Source organism: Ambystoma mexicanum, chromosome 7p (genome assembly GCF_040938575.1).
Source record: "Ambystoma mexicanum isolate Mex_15411 chromosome 7p, UKY_AmexF1_1, whole genome shotgun sequence".
Classification (NCBI taxonomy): Eukaryota; Metazoa; Chordata; class Amphibia; order Caudata; family Ambystomatidae; genus Ambystoma; species Ambystoma mexicanum.
Window position 1 is genome coordinate 387,780,619 of NC_090939.1, and position 12,089 is coordinate 387,792,707.

Consider the following 12,089-nt stretch of genomic DNA (forward strand, 5'->3'; position numbering starts at 1 on the left):
GATACCTGTCAACCAAAAGAAAAGAAAAAGAATAGAATGGCCATCAGAACTACATTCGAACAACTCACTTCAATGATCACACTAGATCCACAGCCATATGCATGCAAGCCCACTCCAAAGGATCATCACCACCCCAAAACCACTTGCGACTCATAACTATCCATATCGAGGTGAAAACACCATCACAAACGAGTGTACCTGTGCATGCGTCTGTGAAAACAGAATCCATCAGATGGGATTGGTAACGTGCATGGACACAAGTGTCTGAAGGCGCGTCGAGACAGGGAGGGCTCAACAAGGCCAGATAGACGATGGTCCCACTATGGCAGCCCTGCATCACATAGCGCAGGGGAGGCGGACAGATTCCAAGAAGCCCTGTACATGGCAAACACCGTATCAAATCATCTGTCCATGCATCCATTCATCATTCCCTCATCCCGTAATGATAACGCCTGTTTCCATACTCACATAACATGTGAGAATTCCATTGAGTCTGTGCGTTATGCAGCCTGCAAAATCCACTGTGCCCCAGCCCGTAATTCCAGTGTTGTGAAGTAACATGTATTTGGGAACATCCGGCCTCATCATCCACTTCGCTATTGCGCATCTCAAACTATTCATATCAATCATTGCATCCTCGCCATGGCCCCTGTCCCAAGGACACTGAACAATAGAACGTTATATTTGCAGTCAGACCTGTGGGCATCTCCTCGCCGCTAGCTGAAGACCGAAAGCGCCGCCCTTCGAATTCCTCATTTGCAACATCACGTCGAAAAGGCATCTGTGGCCGCTTGAAATCACAAATTAATCCATCTAGTGCGGCTGTGTGTGAAAATGGCAACTGCCTTCACTCACAAATGGGAGGCCCCGCCCGTCGGTGAACCTCGGTACAGTGATGCATGAGGGTCCACCGTTACTCGAGTACTACGTTCCACTGACCCTTCACAAGTCTGTTTGCGACTGCAAAGAATGCATGTGAAACAATGGGACCATAGCCGAATGAACATATCAACCAATGTTACACGGCCATCGGGTACTAATACATGATTGTAATAGCAAGATGCCATTCCCCGAATTGCAGCGTTGTGTGCGGGACGTGCTCGCCCAAAGGGGAGAGCAGCTTGCACAGGTGGAATGAATCACCACAGGTGGAGGCCATACAGCCTGAAAACACATAAATTGCACACCCAGTCTCCTCCCACAACCACACCCACTCCGAAATGCTACCGGCAGGACTCGCGATGTTGGCCCTGGGGGACCTGATAGCACTGCAAGTACTCCAACTCCAAGAAGAAGACGAACACCAACTACAACCGGCCGCACGGAGGAGACGCAGGAGGAGGAGGAGGGCAAGGCAGGGCCAGCAAGGGCTGCCAGCACAGCCACTACCACCACGCAGGCAGCCCGCAATCCCACGCCTCCGAGCACATCCGTTCAACCTCACTGATGAGCAGATCCACACCCTCTACCGTTTGGACCGGGACACCATAGCCACCATTGTGGACATGACACAGGCTGACCTTGTCAGCATGATAGATAGCCCAACCGCCATCCCACCCCTACTGAAGGTGGTGTCTGTACTCCACTTCCTGGCCACAGGCACCTACCAGCACACAGTCGGACAGTTGCATGGCATTTCTCAGCCACTGTTCTCACGGACACTATTGCAAGTGCTCGATGCCCTCCTGCAGCATGCAGACGACTACATCTCTCTACCACGCTCGGAGCAGGAAATAACCAACACAAAAGTGGGATTCCATGCACTTGGCGGCATACCGGGTTGCATTGGTGCCATCGACTGCACCCATGTGGAATTGGTCGTCCCACATGCCATGGAGGCCCAGTACCGCAACCGAAAACAATTTCATTCACTGAATGTACAAATGGTGTGTGACTCCAACAGGATCATTACACATTGTTGTGCCCGATTCCCTGGATCAACCCATGATTCTATGGTCTTGAGGAACTCTACAATACCACGCTACATGGAGCGACACGCAGGGAACAGATCCTGGCTACTCGGTGAGTCTCATTTCATGCATGATGATGTGGGGTATGTGATGCGGCAATGACCTGGCAGGAAGGGGGGGGGGTGCGTACGTAGCTATGGCATTCCACATAATTCGTTTATCGTCCACATACAGGTGATGCCGGATATCCACTGAAGAGATGGCTCCTCACACCAGTCCGGAACCCACGGGACCAGCATGAGGAGGACTACAACCATGCCCACTCACGTACCCGTGTAGTCATTGAACAGGCATTCGGCCTACTGAAGACCCGTTTACGGTGCCTCAGCAAGTCTGGCGGGGCACTCCTGTACCGCCATGAGAAGGTTGCAAAGATGGTGATGGCATGTGTCATGCTCCACAACATGTGCGTACGTAGAAATGTGCCCATGCCCCCTGACGCAGAACTGCAAGCACCTGAAGATGGTCATGATGAGGGTGGGGATGTGGCAGCACCTCAAGGAGTCTGCGAGGCAGAGGAGGGCCGTGAAATTCGTCAGCGTCTCATAGATGCATGCTTCTAGCACTCACGCCTGGTGGCTGATACATGGACACGGGACTCGTGGCACTGTGTGTGTCTGGTACATGCACAATATGGACTGTACGCCTATGATGGCCTAGTACACAAAGATCATTGTCCACACATCTCATTGTTTGATCGTGCATTGTTTATGGCATATGTGATATCATGTTGAACACCCTATCGACCCGCCACCCAAGTGAGCCCAACACACCCCCTCCACCCTCCTACCTCCCCCCCGAACACCAGTGTCCAAAGATGCTCATTGTCAGTGGGCAGTCGCTATTGCAAGCCCCCTCTGCGGGTATCAGGGGCACCCCTGCCTGTGGAGCGCAGGTTCCTCCCAGATCTACGTTGGGGACTGCCCTGGACGGAACTTGCAACGGATGATGTCTCTGCCTGCTCACGTCCATGCATGTCCCTAAGGGTTTGTGAGAGCTCAGTGAGCACACGGCGCACTGCGGCAAGTTCGGCACATACGTCTTTGGACGTCGCATGCAGTTCCCCCCTCAGGCTCTCGGTGCTTCTCTCCATTTGGACTCTCAGGCTCTCGGTGCTACTCTCCATTTGGACTCTCAGGCTCTCGGTGCTACTCTCCATTTGTGCCCTAAGTGTCTCAGTTGATGTTTCTATGTCTGCCTTAGTGCCCCCACATCCATCGGCATGGTCCTTGAGGAGCGTGGCCAGTTGCTGCTGTTGCACGATTAACTGGTCGAGGGACTGTTGCCTCTGCTGGGCCATGGCCATTTGCGGTGGTGTCACAGAGGGGCTGTTCGCCTCATGTTGCCCTGCCACAGGGCTTGTGGGGGATGGCCAGTCGTCGTCTTGTGGGTGCCCCTGCGTGGTATCCTCATGGTGTACGGGATGGAACAGACAGGGGGATTGGGACAGGTCATGGATGGATCTGACTTCGACATCCCCGTCTTCTGTGTCGGAGCATGCTGCCATTAATGGGGTGTCACCTATGGTGCTGCTGCCACCAGAGGCAGTACCTTCTGTGGCATCCATTGGGGGGACCTGTGGTGGTGCTGTTGTGGGCATGCTGGCTGCTGGGGTGCCTGTTGATGTTCCCTCCTGTGTGCTGCCACTTGATATGTGCTGCTGCCGTGTCTTGATGCGTGCAGCTGAGGTGGAGGGTCTTTGGCCGTCGGTCTTGGCCCTCTTTGCAGGTGTGCTGGTAGGGGTGTCCTGGAGCTCGTCGTTTGGATCGGACCCTGTGGTGGAGTAAAGGAGGGCGAGCGTTATTAATGGGTCTGTGGGAATTGGAATGGCAATGTATCACATGCATTGGGGTGGTACCTGAGGGTGATTTGGGTCGGGGCCTTGGAGGTGCTTTCATTTGTGTGTGGAGTGAGGGTGCAGTTGTTTGGCAGCCTGCAGTTAGGGTGTGCCTGCTGCACGTGTAGTGGGTGTTTTTGGGGTTTTTACTTATTTATGTATTTATTGTGAGTTTTAAAGTGCGCTATCAGGCCAATGTGTGTGGACGTTCTCCTGGCCATGTGTTGCTGTTGCGCTATGTGGACACATGTGAGTCACATGATTGGACATTGTGGATTTGGCATGGTTTTATTTGGGCCACCTACCTGATTCTCCGGATGTCTGCACTCCTTTCTCCATCCCTCCGACTCCCTCTATGCTCTCCATTCCAATGGTGGAGGCACAGATTTCTTCCCAGGGGGTCAACTTGATGGGTGATTCCGATCCTCCCCCGGTGGCTGTGGCAATGTTGCGGTTGGCAGAAAGTATGCTACGGACGCGTATCCGCAGGTCGTCCCACCGCTTCCTGCATTGCTGTGGGTTGCGGGGTGCGGTCCCCACCGCACTTACCCGCTGTGCCACCAGGGCCCATATGGCCTTCTTGTTCGCAAGTGTCGTCCTGGTCATTTGCGTGGAGAAGACGGCGGCGGCATTCTCCTGGAGGGTCTCTGTAAGCACGGTGAGTTCCTCACGGGAGAAGTGGACCTGCCGCTTGCGGTCGCACGCTTTCTTCGCTACTTTTCCCATTTTTCTTGGTTTCACTAGGGTGGATGACGGGTTGGGATGTGTCTCAGGGTGGTGTTTTTAGTGGTTGTGTGTATTTTGTGGTTTTATAGGTGTACGGGGTGTTGTTTCCCGTTCCGGGCCCATGTTTTTACTTCCGTTTCCGTATATTTACGGTCACCGTACTTTCCGGTTGGCGCTCACTGCGGTGTCCGCTATGATGGGTGGCGGTATTGCACCTAGGGCGCCGTACGGCGGCGGTGTGGGCCGTTTTGGGGTCATTTCCGCCATCGCGGACTTTGCACTTCCGCCATGGCGTGGTGCTCGTGCCCGATGGGTCGGAATGGGCCGCACTTTGCTCCATCGTGCAATGGCGGAAACGCTATTTACGCTGTGGCGGTCCGGTCAGTCACTTTCCGCCAGGGTCGTAATGAGGGCCATTGTAAATATGGGTCAATATTAAAAGAATTTATGGGATGGCGTTCTAAAGCTGTTTTTATCATCATTGCTAGACCTCAAAATCTCTTCCTTGGATGCTCATTTGGGCTCGGGTATGGAAGACAAAAAAAAACATCAACAATAAATGTGTCAATAAGCCATGTTTCCTGGAGTAAAACTATATCAGAATCATTAAAACAAATCTATTATTTCAGAGGTACAAAACTTGTTCTTAGCCCCAGCATTATTCCATAATGAAACCCACTGCCCTGACCAAAGTAGGTTCCGGAGATTAAATGCCAATATCCAATATTATGTTCCCCTTTATTATGCATATTTGAATTAGAGGGCAGAATGCCATTCATAGGCTTGAGTCTAGAGTTAGTTTTGACTGTGGGGGCCAGAAATCAAATTGCTTTCTCACAGGTAGTGATGGGGCATGAAGGAGTGATTTCCGAACAGGGGCTTTGACTGTTTCTACTAGCTTATGGATAATGGGCAATGACCTCGGGTTCTATAGAGTGACCTGACATCAGACCAAGATTCATCCTCTTTGAGCGTACCTGGCTACCTCATAGCATTCTTGAACCGAGTTAAACGATAAGCCGGTGGATAAAAATGGGATATGGATAGAATTCTTGTCCCAAATGATAAAAAACTTTCCCCCATATTCGAATTTAGGACATAGGCCGCAAAAGAGGGTTTGGCAAAAGCAAAAACAACACAGTCACCTCAAATAGATGTTGTGGTGATACCGACACATTGTGTTCTTCTGCTCATCAATATCTTCTGTTGATTGATAGCAGAAGCCCTTAGTTTAGAATTCATTAAAAGACTCGTCTTTTTTAATAGGGAAATCATTGTCTCCATCTCATCCTTTTTACAGGGGAGTAACATCCACAATGACACCTGCCAGAGGTAAAGACTCTTGTGGAAGAGCAGAGCAGAGTACTCCCCAGCCCTTACGAGAACAACAGATTCTATGTTAGCTTGTTTGACTTGTTTGGATGGCTGATGATCAGCAGATGGTTTGGGAAAAGTGGAAGATGCCAATGTGGGGTCTACTTTACCAGATCTCGTCTTGTTAGCCGGGGATGCCTTGATAGGTGTTGGGAAATCCTGAGTGGCCGCCACCATAAAAGGCAGGTCATTTGCCAATTGCCTCTTGATGTATCTAATAATATACTGAGATCATCAATGATCATGAGGCTGTTAAACCCATTGGTTTTGAAATTAATAGTTAAATCTATGATCGATTTAACTTTCCCTGACAGCGTTAGGAAGGAAGCATCCCTGTCTTTAGTAAGAGGGACCAATAGATGATATGCGGTTTGCTCCTGGGGAGTTTAGGGTCCACTTGTGTCAGCCTGTGGTCTCAAGGGTGATGGCAGTGAAGATCCAGCCACCTAATCTATGAAATAATCTCCTCCATGCCAACAGTCAAATGTAGCATAGCAACTGTCTATTTGGGTTCAGTAACTTTTCAGAGTAAAAGGCATAACCACCTGAGACAAGATAGGTTCGGATTCCTGAAGAACCTCCATACATTTAAGGCTGGTATGAGTGAGTAGACATGGCATTGAGTCAGGGTTGGGCAAACAGATATGTTGCGCTGCAGATGGGTTAACTTCCGTGGTATCCCACACTGCCTTATACCCCTGAAAGTTTTACATGGGGTCAAAAAGATCGGTTGAAGCCAAGACCCGTTTTGTGGCACTGAGGGTGTGCTCTGCCACCACGATTTGTTCATCCAACCTGCCCGCTGTGATGCTGGAAATGCATCAGAGGGACAGGGCCTCTGAATCCTTGTCCTTTACTGTTTTTATCGTGTGTTCTGTCGTGTTTTCTGCCCAGGAGTCCATGTGGGACTCCTGGCAGTGCAGCTCTCTTTTGGTTTGGTGAACAGACCCATGGGATACCCTTATGGCACCCATGGGTAGGGGTACAACCCTGTGCCCCTAGTGTATGTTTTTGGGCACCTGTGGGTAGCCCACAGAGCAGGGTATGGGCTGGTGGCAGCTCCATGCTGAAATTGACAGGTGCTCTGGGTGTCCTCCATTTTGGGATACCCAGGCCCTGCCATTGGAATCAGTTGATTCCTGATGGAAAACAAGATGGCCCCTGTGGCCTCTTGCTTTCTATTGCCTCTTACCTTGTTTTCCCAAAGTCCTGGGAAGCCCTGACTCTGTCCCTTCCCCCTGACTGGCTGTTGGGTGGAAGTTCCATATATGGTGTTGTTGTGAAGGCCCAGCTAGACTGACTGGAGCCTTCCCATTCACTGTATGTTGTGGGTACCTCCTGTGGGTGGGACCTGGGTGAAGGGAGTGGGTGACCAATATACACTCCTTGTTGTGGTTGTCTGGTTTCTGGCATGTGAGACAAAGACTGAGACAGCCCTGCCCGAAACTGGCCTGAATGCAGTGTGTAGTGTTGAATGGCTGGGTACTTGTCCCAAACCACATTCCTTGTTGTGAGTGTCTGAAAGGGAGGAGTGTGGCCTGAATGCACTGTGTGCCTGATTGGCTGACTGACTGCATGAATGCCCTTCTGTGTGATTGGCTGCTGTGTGTGTGCCAGCAGTGTGGATGAGAGACAGAATAGTATATCTGGGGACCTCTCGCCACTGGAAATTGTTCAGAAGCGTTCAGAAGCTGAGTCTTCACTCAAGAGTAACTGGAACTGCTGACCCTCGACGCCCAGCTGGAAGAAGAAGACTTGCTGCTGCATTTGCTTCGACCGATCCGAAGGCTGCCGTGTTCGTCGAGGACTGACCCGAGAGAGGACCTGGTAAGGCGCCCTCTTCCCGTGCTCCGAGGGACCATCGAGCACCGCTGAATCTTCGCCGAAGCTCCCTGGACGCCAGACCATCGAAAGGTTGCCGACCGGAGAAGGGGACTGCCGAGGAGACCGAAGTAAACCACCCGGACCTCGACGCTGTTGAAGTCCATTGCCGTCGACCAGGGTTCGCAGGTCTGTGTAACCCCTGGAGGCCCGTCGAAGTTGTGTTGCCCAGCCGTGGGAACCACTTGACGCCGTGCCGCCGACGACCGGAGCCGTCCGCTCCTTGCCTAAGAACATTCGAATCGAAGGACTCCCTCGTCCGCACCGTCGACCGCTTTATCCTGCCGGAGAAAGTCGAGGACGACCAACGCGCCGAGGAGAATCCGCCGGTGGGTTTCCCGCCACCTCACGACCCCAAAGACTCGAGCGACTCGACGCCCTGGCTGGGCCACCGTCATTCACAATCTTTGCGGTCCAGAACTAGTGTCGCCGAGGTGCCCCGCACGCCTCTTCCTCGCAGGACGCCGACGTCTCGACGCCGACGAGCACCGCTCGGATCGAAGCCTGCCGCCTCATCGACGCCGTTCTACCCTGTTTGTTGTCGGACGTTCGACACCCCGTGTCTCCCGCTTGAAAGGGAAGGCATTCAAGAAGGGCCGTCGATTCCCCGACACCGAACACCGAGTTCCTCGACGCTTCTCGACGCCTCTCGACGATCCGTGACACCTGCTTTAAAGGGGGTCATTCAAGAAGGATCTGTCGACGCCTCTTCGAAGAACTCGACTCCACCAGGTACATTGGGGGGGTAAAAACATTGTAGGAGAGAATAAGACTATTGAACAATATATGGACTGGGCTTGTGTTATATCTCTTTATTTTACAGGTTGCCCAGGTGGGGGGATCTCCACACAGAACTGTGTCCAGTAGCAAGGGCCAGTCTTCTGCCTATTGTTTCAACCCTCTGGTATCTCTCCTCTCTCTATTGCTGGTTTCCTTCTTATTGATCTGCGTGCCATTTCTACAGTATTGTGAATGCACTGTTATGAGGTCTAATATTAGTGGTACCACTTTAGGATTGTAGATATTTATCATTATTGGCTTTCCTGAGCACAAAGTGCGTTGTTGTGATAAGTGTACATAACCCTTGAATATTAATTATATAAAGACTGTGTTTTCAGTAATACAGTGTGTGGACATTCCTTTGTGGGGGCTTGGGGATACACCGTACTTAAGAACCAGCCTGCATCACCTCCTGAGAAGCTAGGCCTTGATTGCTCGTCCATCGCTACCATAATAGAGAATCTTGGCTGGGGTCCTCTGTGCCTCTCCTCTACCATATAGAGAGCGGAAGTACAGACCCCCCCACCGGTCTTCACAAGCTGGTGGCAGCGGTGGGATGCTTATGGTTTTAAGACTCAGTGTATAACCGTGCCACTTACAAAATATCCGCACTTTATTAGATTAAGGTTTGGGTGTGTTCCAACTAACTGCATTACAAGCAATGGAGCCCATTGCGAAAGGTAAATTGACTAGGATGAGCTTAGAGGCTCTCCAGAGTGCTTGTGAAGCCAGGGAGTTAGACTTTGTGGATAAGTCTAGGGCTGAGCTGATAGCTGCCCTGGTGGACTACCAGACTGATGGTGAAACACTTGATGAAGGGGGAGATGCAACCAGTGAGGACTCTGCCCCTGGGGTTGTCGCTGAATCTGTTTCTGGGAATGCCACCATTCCTGCTGCCTCTGTTCCAAACCCCAGCAATTCCATGGAACTTGAGTTATTAAGGATGAAATTGGCCTTTGAATATCGCAAGTTGGAAATAGAAGCTGAGCTTAAGAAAGAGGAGCTGGCACAGCAAGTGGAACTCAAGAATAGGGATCTTGCGCTCAAAGACAAGGACACTGAATGTCAGAGAATCCAGCTAGAGAAAGCTAGAGTGGAGACTTCAGCTAAAACCAGTGAGAGTGTCAGGTCCCCAGCCACCAAGTTTATGAAAGACTTGGTTGGTGTGTTTTTGGAGGGTTCAGATATCCTCCAATGGATTGAAGCGTTTGAAATGGCTTGTGCAATTCATGATGTGGATAAAAGAGATTGGGCTAAGTGTTTGTTAAGCAGAGTGCCTCAAACTGGATATGACTGTATTCTGAAGCTGAGTGTGGAAGAAAGGGGTCAGTATGAGTGTATGAAGTCTGCTTTAATTGCCAAGTTTGGCAAGACACCTACCCAATATCTTAAAAGGTTCAGGGATTTTAAGAAAAGAGAGAATATGTCTTGGGTTGACTGGGTGAGTGCTGCACACATGAACATGATGGGGTGGATTGATGGTTACAAGGTGAAAACTTTTGCTGAATTATCCCACCTGTTGTTTTTTGAGCATTTTTCTGAAGCCTGTTCACCAGAGCTGCGTCAGTATGTGGCTGACCAGAACATTTTGGACCCCTTTAAGCTGGCTAGGTTGGCTGACAAGTGGGTCTCCCACCGGGTGTCCCCTAAGGACTCCAGTGGGAAGGACAAGGACAAAGAAAAGGGGACCTCTCAGAAAGCTGAGGAGTCCCAAAGCAATCACAGTCGGGTAAACCAAAACCTTCCTCTCCTAAGACCCAAAAACCTAGTGGGGATAAGTCATCTGTGGGTGGGAATAAGAGTAGTGGTCCACCTGCTGCAAAGCAGGCTCCCAGTGGTTCCAGTACCGTACCCCGCACTCCTGGCACTTGTTGGGACTGTGGGGCTCTGGATCACAAAAGGGGTGACTCCAAGTGTAAAGGTAAGGCACTTGGAGTACAGGCTGTCAGCCTGAGCTACCCTTACCCCATGCCTGAGGTGGAGGCCACTGTCCTCCCCTCCTCTACAGGAATCACCTTTGGTGCTCCTGTAGAGATTTCCTTAGTGTCCCTTGGGGCCTGGGACCAGTACACAGAAGTACTGGCGACTATCCCGCAGAACACCCGTAGGTTTTTGAGAAGTGTCCTCTTGAATGGCCAGCCTTCTACTGGCTTGAGAGACACTGGGGCAAGCATGACAGTGGTGGACAGGACCCTGCTCAAGCCAGAGGACTATGCAAGTGCTCCTCTGAGAACCACCAGGTTAGCTGGTGGGCCTCCCAAATTATCGCCTGTAGCCTTAGTCACACTCATGATTGGAGACAAGACAGCAAAGCTTCCTGTCCTGGTTCAGGACAATGTCCCTGCTAACATTCTGTTAGGAAATGATCTAGTAGCGTTGGGGTTGATCTCGGATGGTCATCCCATGACTGCGGCTGCGGTCACTAGGTCACAGGTGACACCGGGTCTGGCTGTGAGTCAGGTACCCGAGCCAAAGGCGAGGCCTAAGGCAAGACGAAGGAAGACCAAGAAGGCCACCTCTGTGGGGGGAACACCTTCTCTTCCTGCTGTTCCGACAGCACCTATTGGGATCCATGCTCCGGACGGGATGGGTCCAGTGAAAAACCTAAACTCAACTCCTGAGGGAGACGAGACAGAAGACTCTCCTATGGGAGAGGTTCTCAACCCGGAGGATCATCCCGACCTTCAATGCTTGTTAGCTGAAGGGGGACCCTCCCGGGCAGACTTCTGTAAAGGACAGAGAGAGTGCCACTCTCTCGAGGGTCTGAGGAAACATGCCCTGTCCCAGGCACAAGGTGAAGTGCCTAGGACATTCAAGATTTATTGGGAGAGTGAGCTCCTTGTTAGTGAGCCCACTAAGCCTGAACCTGGTGCCCTCAAGAGGTTGGTGGTACCCCAGGTTTACAGGCCCTTCCTGCTGCAGTTGGCGCATGAGGTGCCCTTGGCTGGTCATCTTGGTACCAAGAAGACTAAGCAGAGGCTCTCTGCCCACTTCTACTGGCCCCGGATGGGAGTAGAAGAGGAGTCCCACTGCAGGACCTGCCCAACTTGTCAGTTGTCTGGCAAGACTGGAGGCAGGGTCATTGCCCCACTGCAGCCATTGCCAGTGGTTGGCACACCGTTCGAGAGGGTGGGCATCGACATTGTCGGTCCCCTGGACCCTCCCACTTCCGGTGGACATCGGTTCATCCTGGTCTTGGTTGATCATGCCACCAGGTACCCTGAGGCTATACCCCTTCGGACTATTACTGCCAAGGTGGTTGCCAGGGCTCTCCTGGGCATTTTTACCCGTGTTGGATTCCCCAAGGAGGTTGTCTCTGACAGAGGATCCAACTTCATGTCTAGTTACATGAAGACCATGTGGAAAGAGTGCGGGGTAACCTACAAGTTCTCCACCTCTTACCACCCCCAGACCAATGGTCTGGTTGAGAGATTTAACAAAACTCTCAAGGGCATGCTAGGTGCTTTGGAAGAGCCCCTAAGGAGGAAATGGGATCTCCTCCTGCCATGCCTGCTGTTTGC